The sequence below is a fragment of the Trachemys scripta genome, chromosome 2, assembly GCF_013100865.1.
Source record: "Trachemys scripta elegans isolate TJP31775 chromosome 2, CAS_Tse_1.0, whole genome shotgun sequence".
Taxonomy (NCBI): Eukaryota; Metazoa; Chordata; order Testudines; family Emydidae; genus Trachemys; species Trachemys scripta.
Genome location: NC_048299.1, coordinates 18,048,545 through 18,070,220, shown reverse-complemented (window position 1 = coordinate 18,070,220; position 21,676 = coordinate 18,048,545). Strand labels below are relative to the sequence as shown.

General features: G+C 45.1%; 1 protein-coding gene across 1 annotated transcript in view; it reads left to right on the top strand.

Moving 5' to 3' along the window:
- The first annotated feature begins 19,697 nt into the window (after positions 1–19,697).
- CNPY1 (canopy FGF signaling regulator 1) overlaps positions 19,698–21,676 on the top strand; it is a 67,721-nt gene continuing 65,742 nt past the window's right edge. The window contains exon 1 of the mRNA XM_034759355.1: positions 19,698–19,760. The gene's annotated coding sequence lies outside the window, so the exon portion shown is untranslated. The remainder of the gene's footprint in view (positions 19,761–21,676) is intronic.

Here is a 21,676-nt window from a genome sequence, read left to right as displayed (position 1 = left end):
CCATAGTGCTGACTTTATGGTTTTCCATACACAGAGAGCAACCATGCTTCCAGCTGGTGGATCTGCAAGGCTAAACCCTTGCACCTGTGTGGAGACCTACTGACTTCAGTGGGACTCTATACAGGTGTGGGGGCCTGCCCTCATGGATCTGATTGCAGGATCAAGGCCCTACTGACACGGGATTACTTGACTTCAATTCAGTGGGATACTCATAGTTGGAAAGCTTTAAGCACTGGAATTGGCTACCACAGTCTGCTCTACTCCGTGCTGTTAAGACCTCAGCGGGAGTATTGTGTCCAGTTCTGGAGGGCCACATTTCAGGAAAGATGTGGCCAAATTGGAGAAAGTCCAGAGAAGAGCAACAAAAATGATTAAATGTCTAGAAAATGTGACCTATGAGAAGATTTAAAAATTTTGATTTTCTTTTTTTGGTCTGAAGAAGAGAAGACTGAGAGGGGACATAACAGTTTTCAAGTACATAAAAGGTTGTTACAAGGAAGAGGCTGAAAAATTGTTCTCTTTAACCTCTGAGAATAGGACAAGAAGCAATGGATTTAAATTGCAGCAAGGGAGGTTTAGTTGGACATTAGGAAAAACGTCCTGTCTTTATTTTAAATTCTTTTTGCTTTGATTTACAGTTTGTTGGTTTTCAGTTAATAAGCCATGGAGAGGGTTAATAGTTACAAACCCAAGTGTAGTAAGGGTAACACGCCCACATGTTTGTTAAATCTCCTTGAACATGAGAGGAAATAATTGCCAGTTTTCACCTGACAATATACAATAGTGGCACAAACAAGTTTCAGACATCTGAGCCCCACCATGGGAATTGTGTTCAAAAGAGGATTATGAGGTGAGGGTGGCAGCAGGAACTTAGCAAATACTCTCATACAAGGTCCCCACTGCTATGTGTCAGTCCTGAAAAACATTGCAAAATAAACATATCCACATATAAACATGATCATGGACTTAACATTGTTCCTTGGATTCATGTTAACAGTCATCAGGCACATTGCATGGCCAGCACTTGCCCAGGAAGCCAATCCTCTGTAAGCCAAAAGAAGAAAAAAAATCAGACCATACTAACCCTACATTTTGTGTACTGTATGGGGATGAGGAAAATCCCACATACAATGAAACAGCCACAAGCATTTGGGAAAAGTCAGAATGGAACATACTGGTAATTTAAATACTCGGCTTATACTTAGGTGGACTACATTTAAAAGTTTTATACTGACAATCCTGATAGTATAGATGCAGCTTATACCAGCAAAAAAGTGAGCTAAATAAACTAGACTGGCAAAAATACTTTTATGCCAATATAACTGCATTTACACCAGGGCTTTTCTCAGCATAGCAATGTTGGGGGGTGGGGCAGGGGAAGAGAATCAAATCACACATCTAACCAACAATATTTGCTGGCAAAAGATTTTAATGTAGACTTGGCCGTAGGCATTATAAAGTCTGTAGCCAACAGTATCAGAAGCAGAAATACCTTAATTTAGCTCTCTTAGAACCTAGAACAAACAAGTTGAACTATTCAGATCCCTTCAGGAGAATCTTCAGTCATCAATATAGTCTCCCTAATCATCTCTGCTTCAGGAAACAACTGGCACCCTGAAAAAGAAAACAAAAATGTAGATCGGGCTTTATACCTGATCCTAAGCACCACTGGAAAAAACAGGACATAGCCCCATCCCATATCTGAGTTGTTGTTTAGTCTCCATAAATGTATATGACTTCCTCTTCTTTAGTCAATTTGGAGTAAAAAATTAGCTTTGACTCCTATGCATGGCTCTTAGATACCATTGTGATTGGTGCTGTAGAAACACTTAGGCCTAGTACATTAGACAGATGAAAGCTCTCCAGTTTCCCTTGCAGCTCTCAAAATTGTTTTGAGCATCCACTGTACAGGGAAAAGCAAATGATTTAAACTGTATTGCTGATTTGTGCCTCGCTTTTCTTGACAGGGAGCAATTGCACTGTATCAGACTCTAAAGGAGAGCGTTGGTGCCATGCGTGTTGCTGAGTAAGATTGGCTGGAAAACAAGAATTCTGTTTTGTGAAAAATTTCAAGATTTCAGAATTTGTTTTCTTTCTGTATTGGAATGAAGCCAAGACTTGTTTCTGATTTTAGTGAAAAATGAAACTCCACCCTAGAATAACCAGTAGCCTCATGGTTAGAACCCCCACCTGGAATGTCAGTGCTCTAGATTTAAATCTGTACTTTGCCTGATTCAAGAGGGACTTGCACATCTATCCTCTATATTCTAGATGAGTGCCCTAACCACTGGGCTATAAAGCCAATCTTTCCTCTAGGAGCTGTTCTGCTTTATATAACTAATTAAAATTAATTGGGCCATAGATAGAAGCAGAGATTGAGTCTACAGCCTGTGATGAGGTCAGTCACCTTGGCTGTGGGAAACTCAGCTTCAAATTACATGTTGCCTCATTTGGAGGAGGGATTTGAAGCTGGTTCTCCAGCCCTGCAGGCCAGATGAGTACCCTAAACAGTCGGTTGTCCTGGGGTCTCACTTGCTCACTTTGATCAGAGGTTCCATTCTGGACTTGAGAAACTTTCCCAAAACTTCCTCAGCAGACACATTTTCATGAAAAAAATTGGTTTTAATTAATTGGTGTTTTCCAAGAAAAACATTTTCAATGAAAAATTCCTGACCAGCTCTAGAAACCAAACCACCCATTTAAATCACTAGCAGATTTTAGGTCTGGTCCTGCTCCTGTTGAAATCAGTGGGTGTTTTACCATTGAGCTGAATAGGAGCAGGAGTGGGTGTTGAATGACATGTGCTTTCAAAAATGTATTAGCTGGCAACAAAACTTGCCTTCAAATTCTGTCCCCAAGCTAAAATACTCCTCTTTGTTTGGATACTAATCCAGTGTACAATTCACATAAGTCCGTTTTGATGATCTTCAAATTTGCAAACTAAAAAAGGATGTGGGGTGTGTGTGTCTGACTATTTAGGGATATAGTGAATTCCTCACCAGTGGAAATCTTTACATCAAGATTGAGTGTCTTTCTAAAAAGATCTCTTAACTCACACAGAAATTATGGGCTTGAGGCAAGAATTACTTGGGGAAAAAAATCTGTGGGGGTGTGTGTGTGTGTGATGAAATGGGAGTTTTTTGTAATATTTTTATGACCCCTACCCGTGCCTCAGTTTCCCCTATATGCTGCATTGTTACCCAGTGTGGGGGAAAAGGGATTAAGTTTTCTATCAGGGCAGACTAAGATACCTAGGTGAGTGTCACCTCCCTGTCTGGAAGGGACTAGTTGAAACCAACCCAAATCAACAAGGGGGCCAGAGAAACAATGAAAGCTCCAATGATTGATGAATTTCTCCACCTCTCAGCAGGTAAACTGAGCAAAGACTCCAGCTCGAGAACAAAAGATGGAAAGGTCTGAGGTTAAGTGTTGGCTTCTGGAGGAAGCTGGGTGCTCGCTCACCTGGAAACTGAATAAAGAGGTCAGACAGAGACAGAGCCTGAAAATGGAGTTCACAACAGCTTGGCTGGACTCTGGGTTGACCAGAATGGGTTATGCTTTAACCTTCATTTCTCTATGCTAACCTAAGGACTTGCTATGCTGTGATCCAGTTGACTAATAAATTCTACCCTTTTGAAAATGCTACCTGCCTATCACTGTAAATGCTTGGGGAGGTGCATTAATTCCTGAAGAGCGTACCACTCTCTACCAGGAGTCCGTCTCAGTTGGACTTGCTGAGTAGAGCTCATGATGTGAAGCCGGAGCGCTGGAGCCCAAAGGTTCAGTCTCAGGAAGTGGTGAGGCTGCCTGGCCTATTCTGAAGGAAGAGTGAGACCCTTTGGGGGCTGGCACATTGAAGGGGTTCCTCCAGGCAGAGACTACTGGGGGCACAGTACCAATCCTGTGGATCAATGAGACTGTTATCCACAAGGTCAGACTAGATGATCATAATGGTCCCTTTTGACTCTAAAAATCTACGAATCCATGAAGAGTAGAGTTGGGGCAAAGCTAAAGTAAGATGTGTGCTATCCTGGGAACCAAGATATATTATTATAGAGAACTTAGAGCCAATGAATGCTCCAAGGTGTAGCACCGAGTATTTCAGAAAAACATGACATTTTGGTAGAAACAGGTTTCATGAATGTGTAAGCATCCAGAGTCCATCTGCAAACACAGGGAACAGATGTTTCCTCTCTGACTGCACATTTCCATACACCACAACTTTCCTACAGATTCTGTGGTAGGGTGGTGCTTCTCTAATGAATGGTCATGTCTTCTGGAGGAGCATGACACATTACATGAGACCAGGATATGAAGCAGCCAAGTTCAATGTGGAGACGTAGCTGGGCCTCAAGATCATATCTTAAAGCAGCATGGAGGACACTGGAAGTCAGACCATGGGTAGGTGGTCAGGAATGAAGTGAGGAAAGGTCATGAACAGGACACCATTCAATCACAAGTATTTTAAATGCAACCTCTGTCCCCTTAGCGATGTTCTGTCCCCTCCCCTATGTAATAAGAGTTTCAACCCAACCCCCATCTGTATTATAGCAGTGCCTAAAGGCCCCAACTGAGATCTGGCCCTTTGTGCCACACACTATACAAACACATAGTGAGAGACAGTCCCTACTTACCCCGAAGAGCTTACAATCTAATACAAACGATGGGAGGCAGGACCACACTTAGGAGTGGGTGACATGGGCAATTGACCAGGGCAATGTGGTAAGGGCGGCACCATCCCAGTGCTGCAAGCTGACAGCCCAGGGCTTCTGGAGTGGGGTTGAGTACAGGCGAGCCCAGGGCTGGAGCCCCTGTCCAGCCAGGCAGGGGTTGGGTAATGCCATCTGGAGCTGCCAGCCTGGTGGGGAAGCGCGGGCAGCAGGGCTCGCCCCGAAGAATGAGCAGGCCAGTCCCTGAGCCATGCCTTCCTGCAGGCCCAGTGATAAGGGGGTGTATGGCCAGGGGAGCCCTGAGGCTCAGAAACTCCTCCCTGTGCAGCCTGGCCTGGGCAGCTGCTGGCTGGGCATTCAGCTCTGACAGTAGCGCCATTGCCAGCAGCAGCACGGAAGTAAGAGTGGCAATACCATACCATGCCACCCCTACTTCTATGCTGCTGCTGGCAGTGGTGCTGCCTTCAGAGCTGGGCACCCGGCAAGCAGCTGCTGCTCTCCAGCTGCCATGATCAAGAGGCAAGGAGGGGGGCAGGCCTGGGGTGCGAGGCCACTGAAGGGAGATCAGGGCAATGGGGGGGAGGGAAGAGGCAGTGGGGCCCTGAGGTGATGGGGGAGGTGGGGAGCCCAGGGAGGCTGCGGGGATGAGGGGAGGATGAATGGAGAGACAGCAGGGATCAGGGGTGTCAAAATACAGGTTTGCCCAGGGTGCAATTTTCCCTGAGGCCAGCATGCTGATGGGAGGGTAGCAACAGGGTGAAGGGGTTTGTCTAAAGTCACACAGCAGGTAAATAGCAGCAAGAATAGTACCCAGGTAACCTGAATCCTTGTCAGTACTCTAACCACACAGCCACTCCAGGTCTTTAGTTCAATCTTGCTATTCTGGTGAGATTTCAGATGCCACCCCCAATCTATATTTCAGTTCTTGTACCCTAACTCCCAACCATTGTGTTTGGTAACAGCAGCATTATGGTATTCCCACCGAGCCTCAGACACTCAGATTCTGAAGTCCCCAGATGAAGTTTAACAGGATGGCAGATCCTTCCTGCATTTTTGATTTGTTAGAGGTTCCCCCCCAACCTTCCCTCCAACACCATTTAATCAGATCTGCCAAGTAGAAACCATTTGAGTCACCTTGTAAGATAGGTTTAAGCCTAACATCCATCTCGGTATTGGGATGAAGGACCCTTCAGTGCATGTGATTGTACTTAGCACCGGTTAAAACCAACATGCAAGCAATGGTTTGAGCCAGCACTGGTGCAGTGCCAGGTGCCCACAGAGTACTGCCAACAACCTTCAGCCCTGAGCGGCCCCCGCCCTGGATCTCGCTGGAGCAGGGACTCCTGGTTTTGTCCAGGTAATGGTTTTGTGATGCAACCAGACTCATAGACTTTAAGGTCAGAAGGGACCATTATGATCATCTGGTCTGACCCCCTGCATGCTGCAGGCCGCAAGACCCTTCCCTGGACTCTGCCGTTGAAGTCCCCAATCCTGTGTTTTAGTGACTTCAATCGGCTGAGACCCTCCTGCTAGTGATCCCTGCCCCATGCTGCGGAGGAAGGCGAAAAACCTCCAGAGGCTCAGCCAATCTACCCTGGAGGAAAATTCCTTCCCGACCCCAAATATGGCGATCAGCAATACCCCGAGCATATAGGCAAGAGTCTCTAGCCTGACCCTTGTTGGCCATTATGCTATTCATGTACCATTGCTTGGTTTTCCTTGGCTACTATGTTTTACCATTAAACCATTCCCTCCATAAACTTATCCAACTTAATCTTAAAACCAGGCAGGTCCGTCGCCCCCACCGTTTCCCTCGGAAGGCCGTTCCAGTATTTCACCCCTCTGACAGTCAGAAACCTTCGTCTAATTTCAAGCCTGATCTTCCCCCCGGCCAGTTTGTATCCATTCGTTCTCGTGTCCACATTAGTACTAAGCTGGAATAATTCCTCTCCCTCCCTTGTATTAACCCCTCTGATATATTTGAAGATAGCAATCATATCCCCCCTCAGCCTTCGCTTTGTCAGACTAAACAACCCAAGCTCCTCTAATCTCTTTTCATACGACAGGTTTTTCATTCCTCTGATCATCTTAGTCGCCCTTCTCTGCACCCGTTCCAGTTTGAGTTCATCTTTTTTAAACATTGGAGACCAGAACTGCACACAGTACTCCAAATGAGGTCTCACCAGCGCCTTATACAACGGAAGCAGGACCTCCCTATCCCTACTAGATATACCTCGCCTAATACATCCCAAGACCGCATTGGCTTTTTTCACCGCCACGTCACATTGTCGACTCATAGTCATCCTGCGGTCCACAAGGACCCCTAGGTCCTTCTCCTCTTCCGTTACTTCTAACCGATGCGTCCCCATCTTGTAACTAAAATTTTTATTAGTCATCCCCAAGTGCATCACCTTACACTTTTCACTATTAAATTTCATCCTATTTCTGATACTCCAATTCACAAGCTCATTCAAGTCTCCCTGCAGAATATCCCTATCCTCCTCTGAGTTTGCAACTCCTCCCACCTTCGTATCATCGGCAAACTTTATCAGCCCACTCTTGCAATCGGTCCCGAGGTCAGTTATAAATAGATTAAATAAAATGGGTCCCAAAACCGAACCTTGAGGCACTCCACTAGTAACCTCCCTCCAACCCGACAAGTCACCCTTTAATACGACCCGCTGCATTCTCCCCATTAACCAGTTCCTTATCCACCTCTGGATTTTCATATCGATCCCCATGTTTTTCATTTTAACCAATAATTCCTCATGGGGTACTGTATCAAACGCTTTACTGAAATCCAGGTATATTAGGTCCACTGCATTTCCTTTATCTAACAAGTCAGTTACTTTCTCAAAGAAGGAGATCAGATTTGTTTGGCACGATCTGCCCTTCGTAAAACCATGCTGTAATTTATCGCATTTGCCATTAACCTCAAGGTCCTCAACTAGTTTCTCTTTCAGAATCTTCTCCAGCACCTTGCACACTACTGATGTTAAACTAACAGGCCTATAGTTTCCCGGGTCACTTTTTTTCCCTGTCTTGAAAATAGGAACCACATTGGCTATTCTCCAGTCTAACGGGACCCCCCCGAGTTTACAGATTCATTAAATATAGTCGCTAATGGGCCTATTTCCCGCGCCAATTCCTTCAATATTCTCGGATGAAGATCGTCCGGTCCACCCGACTTAGTCCCATTAAGGCGTACTAGTTTTGTTTCTACCTCGGATGCGGTAATCCCCCATCCTGTATGCCCCTCTGTAATGGTGCTAGTATTCCTAATACCTTCATTGGCCTCATTAAACACCGATGCAAAATATTCATTAAGATATTGCGCCATGCCTAGATTATCTTTAATCTCCTCTCCGGCTATAGTCTTCAGCGGTCCCACTTCTTCTTTCTTTGCTTTCTTCCTATTTATATGGCTGTAAAACTTCTTACTATTGCTTTTAATTCCCCTCGCTAAGTCCAACTCTTCCCGGCCTTTGGCCTTTCTCACTCTATCTCTACATTCTCTGACTTCACTAAGGTAAGTTTCCTTACTGATCCCTCCCCTCTTCCACTCTTTGTACGCTTTCTGTTTTTTCCTAATCGCCCCTTTGAGTCGGTCGCTCATCCAGCTCGGTCTAAATCTCTTGCTTAGTAATCTTTTTCCCTTTTTGGGGATACAGGCCTCCGACAGCTCCTGCATCTTCAACTTAAAGTAATCCCAGGCACTTAAAGTCCCAGACGGGGACTAGTGAAACGCCATTTCCACTTGTGACTTCAATCCAGATTCTCAGGCGAAACAGGCACTGGGGGGAGGGGAGGGCGTGCAGAGAGCTGCTCTCAGCAACTAGACACTGCAGCCCCGTCGGACAATTTGCATTAAGATGAGCCTCGCTGGGTTCTCCAGAAACCCAAGAAGAAGCAAATGTCCCAGGAGGGCGTTTCCTGTGGTTATTCCCCATGGTGCCTTGGAATCCAGGCCAGAATCTCGCTTCTGGCCCCTCGCTGGAGCTTTCTCACGGGCAAGACAAGAAGATCTACCTGCCTGTTGCTGCTGGTTGTTTGACTTTCTCTTTCTCCACCTGTGGCTCCCTCATTGGTTAAAATCCCTGACAATCAGCTGACTGGCTGCTTCACCTGCTGACTGTAACAGTGCTGGGAGAGCCCATCCAAACAGGCAGTGACACTTGCTGCCCAGCTGTTTCTGCCTAGCATTGCAGCCAGACTGACTAGAGCAGGAGGAAGAAGGATCCAGCACTAAGGAGAGCCCCCTCTCTATTCGTCACTATCAGTTTTTGACTCAGTCCAACCTGAAAGACCACCGAGCCATACATAACACAATTTTGGTTGCCTGCTCAGTCTGAGACGTTACACATTAGGTAAGGTTTAAAATCCCAGCTGATGAAGCTGGCAGGCGTTGAGTTCTCTCTATGGGGAAAAAAAATGACAGGGAGTGGGGATGTTACTGGCCTTCTCTTAATCTGGGGGAGAGCAATAACTGAAAGTTGTCTGCACTGGAGATTTGTGTTGAAATCTCTTCTTTGGTTGATGTTTTTTGTCTGTTTGGGTTTTCTAATCACAGCCATCCTTCTGGGTTAATACTGAGCCACTGTTCCACCGTGATGTTAGAAGGCACTGTTATGGTGGATGTCTTGTTGTTTGGTAAGGTGCAAAATTGATGTTCTGGCCACAGGTGGCCATTAAAGATCACTTGGTCTTTCCATAACAGTCACCATTGACAAACGCAAAGTCACATACATTGGAAGACAATCTGAACTACTCATATATATTGCTGGATTCTAAATCACCTGCAACCACTCAGGAAAAAGATCCAGGCATCCCTGTGGACAGCTTAATCAAAATCTCTGCTTAATGTGCAGTGTGTAGAGATATGTTTGTGAAAGATTACAATTTAGAGAGGCTCCCTCATATATTCATAATACTGTCCCATAAGAAGTTTGAAACATTTCCTGGAAGCAGTGGGGGTATGTGTGTGTAGAACAAAGGGCATAGCATGTGTAGAACAAAGGGCATAGCAGTTTATCTTGGATGCTTTCTAGGTTTGTTGTTTTGAATAAAAACGTATTCCTTCCTCATTCACTGGTTTGTTATTTAATAAACCCCAAAGTCATTACATGGTGTCAGAGGTGCCGAATGAGAAAGAGGCTGCAGTAATTGTGAGAGTAATTCCTGTGTTTGAAACTGAAACCAGAGGAAAAGGGAGCAAGTGAAATCAATCTATTTGCCTGTTACTGGGGAGGAAGCCTGGATATTTATAACAACTTTAAGTTTGAAGAAGGTGAAAACATGAAGTTAAGTAAAATACTGACCAAATCAGAGGAACATTGCATGCCAAAAAGAAATGAGACCTGTGAGAGAATTTTTTTACATGCATTCAAAAAGCTGATGATACCATAGGGCACTATGTCACAGAATTAAGGGGACTCAGTAGGATTTGTGACTGTGGTTAGTTAACAGTCTCTGGTCAGAGATAGAATCATTTGCATTAAAGACGATGTGTTACGAGACAGACTGCTCCATGACGGAGATTTAACTTTGGAAAAAGCTATCAAAGCACAAATCAAAGAGCTGAGTTCACCAGAAGGGGTTATCCACGTACTAAGTACAAAAGACTATAGCCAAAAAAGATCAAATCAAAAAGTGGAACCGCTTGCTATGAAAGCAACTGCTAATGGGAAGACTGGGTACAGATGGTTATGTGAACGTGTAGATTGCAGCATTGCCCCCAACAGTGGTTTGCCTTTGGGTAACATAAAGATAGAAAAAAATAATCTTTTTGCAAGATGCTGCAGATCCCAAATGCAGAAAAGTCAAGTGCATTCAGTTGATGACAACCCGGTTGAGGATTTTAGGTAAATGAGCTGGAATCAAGCAAAAAAAACTGAAGAGAGGGCCTGGATGCTGCCAATGAAAGTGAAGAAAACAATTATTCTGTTCAAACTAGATATAGGAGTTCAGGTCAATATTCTCTCTGAACAAGATTATGAGAGACTGAAACGAAGACCAAAACTGGGACCAACAAAAATAAAAGTCACTGGTTATTCTGGAACAAATATACCATTGAAAGGAGGTGCATTGCTAGCATCAAATATAAAAACGCCGTGTGCAGACTCCAGTTTGTTATAGCACCAAAGCAGGTGGCACCAGTTTTAGGCCTGGCCATCCATGAAAAACCCCAGTCTGGTAAAATGGGTGCTCTCACTCCCAGATCATGCTGAACCTGGCTCTGAGGCATTTCTTTGGGAATAAAATGACCTGTTTCAAGGGTTGGGTTGCTGTCGGGATGACCATACAATCCAGATAAACAAGCAGGTCTGTCCAGTTACCATCCATGTAGAAAGGTGCCATTTTCACTCTGTGATGACCTCACGGCTGAGGTTGCAAGGATGGAAACAGTGCAACTAATATGAAAAATTGAGGCGCCAACAGAATGGGCAAGCTCCCTAGTATTGTGGAGAAAAATAATGGCTAAGCTACACATGCTTAGATCCAAGAGACCTCCACAAAGCTATAAACAGAGAACATTTTAAACTGCCAACCAGAGAAGAGATTATGGCTCAATTTGGGAATGCACAATATTTAAGAAAATTGGATGCCTCCTTAGGTTTTTGGTAGCTAAAATTAACTGAAGAAAGCTCAAAACTATGCACATTTAACACCCAATTTGGAAGATACAGATTCTTATGCCTACCGTTTAGCATAGCTTCCGGACCAGATGTGTACCACAAAACCATACATATGATCTATGAACATATTAATGGTTTTGACACCTCAATGAATGACATCATCATCTGGGGCTCAACTAAAGAGGAGCATGATTGTAGAATTCAAGCAGTGAGAGCTGCAAATCTGAAATTAAATAGGGAGAAATGTGGTTCAGGTGTTACCGAACTGACTTTTGAATGTGTCAAACCTGATAAGAGGAAGGTTTCAGCCATTGAAATGATGCCACGGACATCTTTCTTTGACTGGGTACAAAGATTCCTGGGTATGGTTAATTATCTTGGAAAATTCATACCTCTGAGGAAAAGCCTAGAAAATAAAAAAGGAAAAGTACTAGGGTGCAGAACAGGAGGGATCATGGGTTTGAAACAACAAATGCAAGAGCCAGTGTTGAAGTTTTACACACCGGCCAGGCCTATTGAAATTTCAGCAGATGCTTCACAGTCTGTGTTAGGTGCAACGATTTTACAGAAACAAAATGATTATTGGCAACCAGTGGTGGATGCATCCAAATCACTGACTGTTGAGGAAACCAGATTCACACAGATTGAGAAGTAGCTTTTAGGAATATTGCTTGCCTGTGAACAATTCAATCAATAATATTTACAGCCAGATAGTAGATATTGAAACAGACCACAAACATTTTGTAGCATTGTCTGGCCAACCACGGAATGGCTGTATCTTAAGCATTCAAAGAATGATGATGAAACTCAAAAAATATTATTTGATTGTGATCTACATGCCCAGTAAATTCACGTTTACTGCGGGTGCACATTCCAGAGTGGTGAGTCCCACTATGAAACCAGAGAAGACCTCAGAGATAGAGATGCAAGCCTATGTAGCTTTGATTGTAAAGTCAATTCCCGTGGCGAACAAAAAACTGCAACAAATAAGAGGGGACAGAGAAAAAGACAAATCATTGGGGATCCTTAAAAAATTGTCATGAAGAAATAAGCAGTAGCTATCCAAGTATAAGAGACTATTGTAACTTGCTGTGATAGATGGGGTGATTTTCAGGGGCAGAAAGGTAATTCCAAGCAGCCTTTAGAAAGAAATGCTGTGGAAGATCCACAATGGTCATTTAGGAATTGAGAAGTGCAAACAATGAGCATGAGAGGTGATGTATTAGCCGTGGATCACTCACAACATTAATAATGCTGTAGGAAACTACTTTTCATGATTGAAATACAAGCCATGTCAACAGGCAGAGTTGCCGAGACCTCATCCAGTTCCTCAAAGGCCTTATGAGGCGGTAGGTACTGAGTTATTTACCTGGCAATCAAAGGATTATTTAATAGACACAGATGAGTATTCTCTGTATTCAGAAATTTGTACATTGCACAGTGCTAGTAGTGAGTCAGTGATAGCCATCATGAAGGGAATATTTTCCAGACATGGAAATCCAAATGAAGTCTTTAGTGATCTACCAATGTGATATATGCCATCATGTGCCAGCAATGCACCTCTGCCATGTACATTGGCCAAACCACAGTCTCTATGCAAAAGAATAAATGGACTCAAATCAGACATCAAGAATTGTAACATTCAAAAACCAGAAGGAGAACACTTCAGTCTCCCTGGACACTCAATAACAGACTTAAAAGTGGCAATTCTTCAACAACAAAAAACCTTCAAAAAACAGACTTCAACGAGAAACTGCAGAACTGGAATTAATTTACGAACTGGACACCATCAAATTAGGCCCGAATAAAGACTGGGAGTGGATGGGTCACTACAAAAAGTAGTTTGTCCTCTGCTGATACTCACACCTTCTTGTCAACTGTTGGGAATGGGCAAGGTCCACCTTAATTACATTGGCCTCGTTAGCACTGACCCCCCCCACACACTTGGTAAAGCAACTCCCATCTTTTCATGTGCTGTAAAATATAGACACACACACACACACACACACACACTGCTTACTGTATTTTTCACTTACTGCATCTGATGAAGTGGATTTTAGCTCACAAAAGCTTATGCCCAAATAAATTTGTTAGTCTCTAAGGTGCCACAAGGATTCCTCATTGTTTTTTCTTTAGTGATAGTGAGCCACAATTTTCCAGCACAGATTTTAGGCAATTAAAATTGGGATTTTTGTTATAAAACATCAGATCCAAATTACCCCCTTGAATAGACTTGTGGACAGGTCTATACAGACAGTAAAGAACCTTATGAAAAAGACTTTTGATAGTGGGAGTGATTTCCATAAATTTTTATTAGTTTACTGCAGTTTACCTTTGGAGAATAGTGTTACAGCTCAGCTGTTAATGGGAAGAAGGATCAGATCTAATTTATCAATCACTGATAACTTGCCAAAAATCTCAGGACAATTAAACCATATGGAAGATGAAAGAAAAATCAGAAGTGGAAGCAGAAATTATTTTGACAAAAGGGCCCATGACCTTCCTTCTCTTAATCAGGTGATAGAGGGTGCCTGAGGAATCACACACCGCTAATGCTTGGGAACAAAGGGGACCATTAAAGAACTGCTGCATTCAAAGTCTTATGTAGTCCAGACAGGACGAGGGGACACATTTCAGTGTAACTGAAGGAATCAAAGAATAATTCCAGAAAGTTCCAAAACGCTGACACAGTAGATGTGAACTCTGGCATTTACCAACAAATGGATCGTTTATCATCAACAGACAAAGGAGAAACTGGCAAGTAACAAAGACTCTAATGAAAAGCTGACACAGTACTGTGAAAAATCAAAGAGGGAGATCAAATGTCCTGAAAGACTCAGGCTATGTCTACACTAGCACTTTTGTCAGTATAACTTATGTCTCTCAGGTGTGTGTGTGTGTGTGGGGGGGGAACAAACCAACCCGAGTGACATAAGTTACTCCGAGAGAAGCGCCAGTGTGGACAGCACTATGTCAGTGAGAAATGCTCTCCCACCGACATAGCTACCACTGCTCATTGGAGGTGGTTTAATGATGTCAATGAGAGAGTTCTTTCCCATCGGCATGGAGCAGCTACACGAGCGATCTTTCACTGCCACAGCTGCATCAGTACAGCTGTGCCGCTGTAAGCGCACTAGTGTAGACATGGCTCAGATGTCTGAAACTGCCTGGAGAAGGGAGTGGTAAAGGCTCACTCCGGAGTGGTGTGGTGGTAACTTCTCACATCTAGGTAATTGACACATTGGGTATATGGATGGTTTATGGAACTGTGCTAGTTGGGTTGTTATTAGATAGTTGTTTATATAAGAGCTGACTTTTTTCAAGGAGGGAAAACGTAGATCTAGATTTGCTAGATAATTTAGAGAGCTTCTCTCATAAGGGACAATATTTGAGTATAGGAATTTTGAGACATGCCCTGGAAGCAGGAGGCTGAAAACAAAGTGTAGTTGTGTACAGCACTTTACCATGGACATTCTCTAGGGGGGTTTTTTGTTTTGTTTTTAAATAAAAGTTTTTTCCTTTCTCATTCGCTGGTTTGTTGTTTAATGAACCCCAGATCATTACACAGCGGTGGTTGGAAAAGCAGCCAAGACGCATGGCTGTAAAGTGGGTCAGAAATACAGCCAGTGAATGGGACAGAAATAAAGGCTGTCAAAAGAGAAAAGCGTACGTCTCAAAAGAATTAGAAATAAATGAAAACAATTTCATTTTGTTCAAAAAGGTGCACAAAATTCTTTTTTTTTTTTAATTAAAGAGAATAGTTTTGATGGGTAAAAACCCACCTTATTCACATTTTTTACTCCTCCCCTTTTTGCTGATAGAATTTGAAATATTTTAGTTTTGATTATTATCATTTAATGTGAAAATGTTTATCAAAAGTGAAAATAATTTGCACTTTTCTCTGAACCATCTGGTACTGGCCACTATCAGAGCAGGGGTTTTGTACTAGAGGGACCATGAGTCCGATCCAATCTAGAAATTCCATCGTTCCTGTGTTTTTTGTAAAAGTAAAATGGTTAGTTCTGGTGTCCTGATCTAAAGAACTTTCATATGATACCTTCATTCATTTTTTTCATCCTGCACCACTGCTGTATTCTTGAAACAGCTTTAATGTTCCATCCCATAGACGGTTGCACTTCACTGGCTGGAAGAATGATCGGGATATATCCCTTACTTACCTCACAAGGTTGCTATGCGGCTTAGGACTGGTCAACACTTGAAATGCTACACTTAACACTTCAGTGTAGACACTACCTACGCCAATGGGAGAGGTTCTTCCATCGACATAGGCAATCCACCTGCCTGAGAGGGGGTAGCTAGCGCTGTCTATACCAGGAGTTAGGTTGGCTTAACTCCATTGCTCAGGGGTGTGAATTTTTCACACTCCTGAGCAACGTAACTATGCCGATGTAAGTTCCCATTGTAGACCACCCTCAGTTAGCTATTGTTCATAAAGTACTGTTATCTTCTGAGGAAATGTGTTACAGGTGCAAAAATATCATTGAGCTGATCAATGTAGAAAATTATTCCGTCTGTGATGGGGGCTCCAAGTGCCAAGCTGGGCCACCCCATTGGCCCAGTTCAGGGTTGGAACACCCCATCACCCAATCATCAGGATTTCTTGCTAGTTCAGGGAGTTGCAACAAGGTAGGCTCCAATTCCCTGGCAGGGCTGCGTAAACAAACAGTCCATAACCCCTCAGCCTCCGGGCTGGGACCAACAACCACAACTGGAGTTCTGGCCCCCTGGACAGGGCAGAACATCTATCCGTCTGTAGCCCATGGGCAGAGCAAAACAAACAAGCAATCCATGGCCCATAAGCCTCTGGGCTGGGACATAGAGCAGACAGCAGCCACGCCTGGGGGCCTATGGTAGGGGAACCCAGCCCCATCCTCTCCACCAGGTTCCAACCCAGGGCCCCATGAAGCCAGGGACCTGCCCATTAGGGGTTCAGGCATCAGCCTCTACCACCTTCCCTGAGTCACTTCCTGCTACAAGTTGCATCCTGAATACCTCCTCAGCTGGCAGCAGCTTAATTTCTCTGTCAGTCTCTGCAGTCAGCAAGTCATCTGCGGCGTAGTCCAAGTCCACATGCTCTGCTACCTGGAGCATCACAAGTACCTCTACAGGAGTCTGCAGTCCACATCCTTCCTCCTCTACAGCCAGCCCTATCTGAGTTGGGCTGCCCCCTTTTATCTGGCTCTTCCATCTATAGCATGTGCTCTAGGGGAAAGGGGGTGTGACCAATATATACTATCACTGCCCCCTGCTCATGATGAGAGAATTCTGCAATCATATCCACGTTTTTATCTTTTGAAGGCTTTTCATTGTCATTGAACAAGGCATCGTACTGATGAGGTACGTTTTGCATGGTCTTTGAGGTATGAGGAGGAACTGCGTCTTTGAACTTGTGAAGAATTGTATTTAATTCTGCATCAAGTTTATGTAAGCCTTAGGTACACCCCACCATATCATATATTAACATACCCAGAATGTCCTTTGAATAACGCACCTGCAAACTGTACTGTGTAATGATTATTATTTGCATGCTGCCATAGATTTACATGTATTTGGAAAAAACAGGCAATATCACATCATGGATTTTCATCTGTTCCCTCATATGCATCTCTTTATTTCATTACAAATTTGCATTGGTTCTGCCTGAAAGATTTAAAGTAAACTAAACTACTTGCTGGTGGCCCTGTGTAGTCGTGCAGGTGGCACACTCCAGCTGGGGGTGGGGCAGAAGCAGCCAGGGAGACGGTGGAAACCTGCAGCTAATTAAGGTGAGGCTTGTTAGGAAGCAGTGGCTGGGGCAGCCCAGATATAAGGAGCTGCCCAGGAGAGCAGAGGGGAATCTCTCCCTGACAAGCAAGGGAGGAGGACTGGCTCCCAGGGATAGCACTGGTGATAGAGCAGTGCTGGGCAGGCTCAGGGGAGCAGAGGGTGAGCTCTGGCCTGTTACTTGCTAGGCTGCAGGCCCCTGTCAGAAAGGGCCAAGAAGGTGTAAGGGGAAGTGGCCCAGGGACAATAGGCAGACAAGGGGAGAGAAGGAGGGCAGAAAGGCTGCCACTAGAGGGTCCCTGGGTTGGGACCCAGAGTAGCGGGTAGGCCTGGGTCCCCCCTTGCACTGCACCTGGCTGCAGAGGAGCATAGCCAATACAGACTGTAACTTGCTCCTGAAGTGAGGGGCTAGACTTCGGGTTGTAGTTGGCCCCTGCAGTGGGTGCAAGCCAAAGGACTGCTATGACCCCTGGAAGGGGGGGGTGAGAAAGAAGTAGTGGGCAGTGCTGAGCGGGGGAGCAACGTGGGTGCAAAACTGCAGAGTAGAGCAGACAATGGGCAAGACACCACCCGCAGAGGAGCCTCTGGAGCTGGACTGAGCTAATTCCCGGAGCAACCATCAGGTGATGCTGTGACGGTGAGTGCTGTGCCATTACACCCTGGAATTGTCCTGAGGTGGTTCTTCTTATTTCTGCACTGATCAGTTGTAAAGGCAATATCACAAATTTTATTTTTCAGGTCAAGGAAATGTCAGGGAAAGATCTGTACTTTTGGAGCCTAAGGCGTGTTCTAGCCATAGGTAGTTTGTTTTTGTTTTAAATCTCTATTTACACTGTAGTTTGTTGCTGACTTTTAGGTTTGGAAAATTGCCTATTTGGTTTCTGAGGCAGCAGCCTGAGTTGTTTTGAAACTTGGCTGTGAATAGAATGCAAAGGGAATCTCCCACCGCCACCCCCCATCAAGTTTATGCATCACTGACCACGCTAAGCATGTTATTCTATACTGTATACTAGGGATGGATAAACTGGTTCGGATAAAGTAAGGACTGATGGTGCTAGTATCTTCATGTAATTTTAACCAAGCCTTTTTGAATTTAGCATGGAACAAAAAACGCTGATGCTGCAAATGCTTGTGCATATGAGCAACTCCACTGAGTTCAGTTTGCAGGATTAGGGCCGTAGTGATCAAGAGGCCTTAGAGCATTGTCTCTCGATTGTACATTTTCATTATAGTATCCAGCTTATGGCTTTGGTTCCATGCGATGCTTTCTAAACTTTAGTCCTACACTGTAAGGCATCTGTTAGCAGCAGTGTTTAACTGTGCGGTGATCTGATTCACACCCGCTGTCCTGGGGTGAATTCAGGGAGAGTGCTGCTTCCTGAGGGCTGCTGTCCAGAAGTTGCCTTATTGCTGCTCATTAGCCTGGTAAAGAGCAGGTTGCAAATTTGCAGCCAGAACTTTGGTCTCCCTTGAATTTTTGGTTTTGTTTTTTTGTTAATCCAAATGCATGTGGGAAATGTTCATTTCCCCCCCAAACTTTCCTTAAATTTTCCTTACTTGGACTGAACATTCCCCCCCCGCCCCCCAGTCATTACTTGCCCCTCCTCTTCTCCCTCCCCTGCCTCCTTTTTCAAAATGGAAAAATAAAGGGAAAGGCAAGAAAATGATGGAGATGGAAAAAGAGAGGGGCGTTAGTGTCAAAGGGAGGCCCTGACTGGAGCCTCCTCCTGTGGCAGGCCACATTGCAAGTGGACCTGCCTCAGTTTGCCTCCTTCAGAGTCCCCAGAAATAGTTCAAATAGTCTTTCTGAGTACTATGGTCCTGGGGGTTGAGGGGGGGGGGTTAATTTACTACAACACTCCCATGCACCTAAACCGTAAGAGAACAAGTCCAAACGCCAAGTCCTATAACTGTAATGCCAGCAGACCCCTGGTGTAGGCAGGCGGGATCAAACCTGGGACTTCTGGAGCTAACTGCATGACCATCTACTGCATGAGCTAAAAGCCACATGTGCTTTAGCTAAGGCTGTGGCAGTCAGGGCTGGCTCCAGTCACCAGCTTACCAAGCAGGTGCTTGGGGCAGCCACTTAGGAGAGGGGCAGCACGTCCAGCTGTTCAGCGGCAATTTGGCGGACGGTCCCTCACTCCTGCTTGGAGCAAAGGACCTCCCGCTGAATTGCTGCCGCAGATCGCAATTGCGATTGCGGCTTTTTTTGTTTGTTTGTTTGGCTGCTTGGGGCGGCCAAAACCCTGGAGCCGGCCCTGGTGGCAGACTCATTAATCTCTAAGTGGCCTTGGTGCCACTAGAGGGGACAAGACACCACACCCAGGAGATGTGTGGGTTACACAACCATAGCCCCAACAGTACATCAAGAGGACCCCAGCATCTCTCACCGTGCCCCATTTCTCCAGCTTTCAGCTCTTTCTTGCCCTTTGCCTTCATTTCTCTGGCTTTGAGAGCCGGCAGGCATCACCTTCTGCTGCTTTCAACATTTGGCCCTCTCCAGCCTTGGTTCTCTGGTTACACACGTGACCTGAAGAAGAGCTCTATGTAAGCTCAAAAGCTTGTCTCTTTCATCAACAGAAGTTGGCTCACTATAAGTTTACCTCACCCATCTTCTCTCTAATATCCTGGGGCTGACACTGTTACGACAACACTGCATCTAACACAGGTAAGCTTTTATCTATACAGTGGGCTAGATTCTCTGCAGTGGCTACAAATGGCACATCTACTGTGCCCATAAAAGCAGCTGTGACACAGGGAGGATTCAACCTAGAAAAGGTCAAGCAGAAATGCAGCTGCTTCTGTCTCCCAGGGATTCTGTTAAGGCGAGGCAGCCTTAAAAGCAAGCCAGATAGCCCTGCCGTAGGCTGCCTAGCAGATGTGCTCAATCAAAACATCTGTAACAAACCTGTGGGCTTATTACTAGGCACTGTGTTAGCCCCAGCTCAACATCCAGCCAGCAGAGAGCTCTGACCTTCAGGGTACAGGAAAGGGAAGTACATGAAGTCAGAGGTGATTAGGCTCTGGAGATACCCAGAGACTGCATTAGTGGTTTAGTGCAGGAGCCACAGGCCAAAGACAGCAGCCTAGGGGCTGGAGATGGTGGACAGAGAAACATCCTGTGCTGGCAGGGGGCCAGCAGTAGCTGCAGCAGGAGAATATAGGTCTGAGGTTTGCTGGCCAGAGAACAGTCCAAAGGCATTACAATAATGTGGTTATCTGTAGACCCCTGTACTGAACTGCCCTTAGAGGCTGGGTCTAGCTAGTGGGTATATCTCCAGTACATAGTCAACCTGGGTTTAGGGGACCTGCACCTGCAAACCCATTCTTTCTAAGCTCATGCTTGAGCATCCACACCACATTGCTATATGAGCTTCATACCCATGCCCATCCACAATGCACTACGCAGACATGAGTTTGACTTTGCTGGTTCTGGAGGCACATGTTAACTGTAGCTACTTTAGGTCTTGTTCATGATGTATTGTGGGAGCATTTGTTTGTCCAGCCCACAGCACTTGACTGGAAGTGCTCTTAGCCCACCAATACAACTGGCCAAGCCATTTTTGGGTTTTCATGCTCCCTGCAACTAGAGTCAGTCACATGGATTCAGCACTGGTGGAAAAACTTCTCCTGCTCATGCTTTCCCTCCTGTTCTGGGAATCAGACAATGCAACTGTGAGATGCATGTTGTGGTGGCAGTTTTTGTCCTATTGAAGATACCTCTTGGACGGGATACAGACACAGCAGCCATGACCCAGCTGATGCTGCTCATGCCTGTTTCCATAACTGCAGATTCCCCATTGTGTAGATGGCTGCTTCTGGAGCAGGGCCACAAGCACAGACTGGTGGGATCACATTGTCATATGGACCTTTGATGACCAACCATGGGTCCAAAACTTCTGCATGAAGAAGCAGACAGCTGATCACACAGTTCCAGGAATTTCTCCAGCATCAGGGCACATGCATAATAGAGGCCATGCTGGTCCAGATACAAATTACTATTGCCTTTTGGAAGCTGGCTACCCCAGACTGCTACAGGTCCTTGGTTAACCAGTTTGGTGCTGGCAAGTCAACTGCAGGGGTTCTGGTAGTGGACTTTGTGCGGTGATAAGGACTATGATTTACCCAAAGGTGGCAGGCAAAAAGAACATTCCTGAAATAACTGCCAGCTTTGAGAGATTGGGCTCTCCCACCTGCGCTGCGGCTAGTGCTCACGTGCCTATAGGTTGTTCTCCACAAGGAGCATGAGTACATAAACTGAAAAGGGTCCTACTCCATCATTATTCAGGCCCTAGTCTACTACAGAGGCAGGTTCATGGACACAAACATGGGATCTACTGGCCAGGTGCATGATGCGAGAGTTTTCCTAAGATCAGGCCTCTACCTTCATGGTCAAGCTGGGATATTATTACCACCAACTGGCATTATGGATGAAATCACTGTCCCCACTGTTATTTTAGGGGGCCCCACATACACCCTTTTTGGCATGGCCTGTGAAACCAAGCCCTGATTTCAGAGGGCTTGGCAAAAGACGGTTCAACTACATGCTCAGTAGCTGTAGGGTGATGGCAGGATGTGCATTTG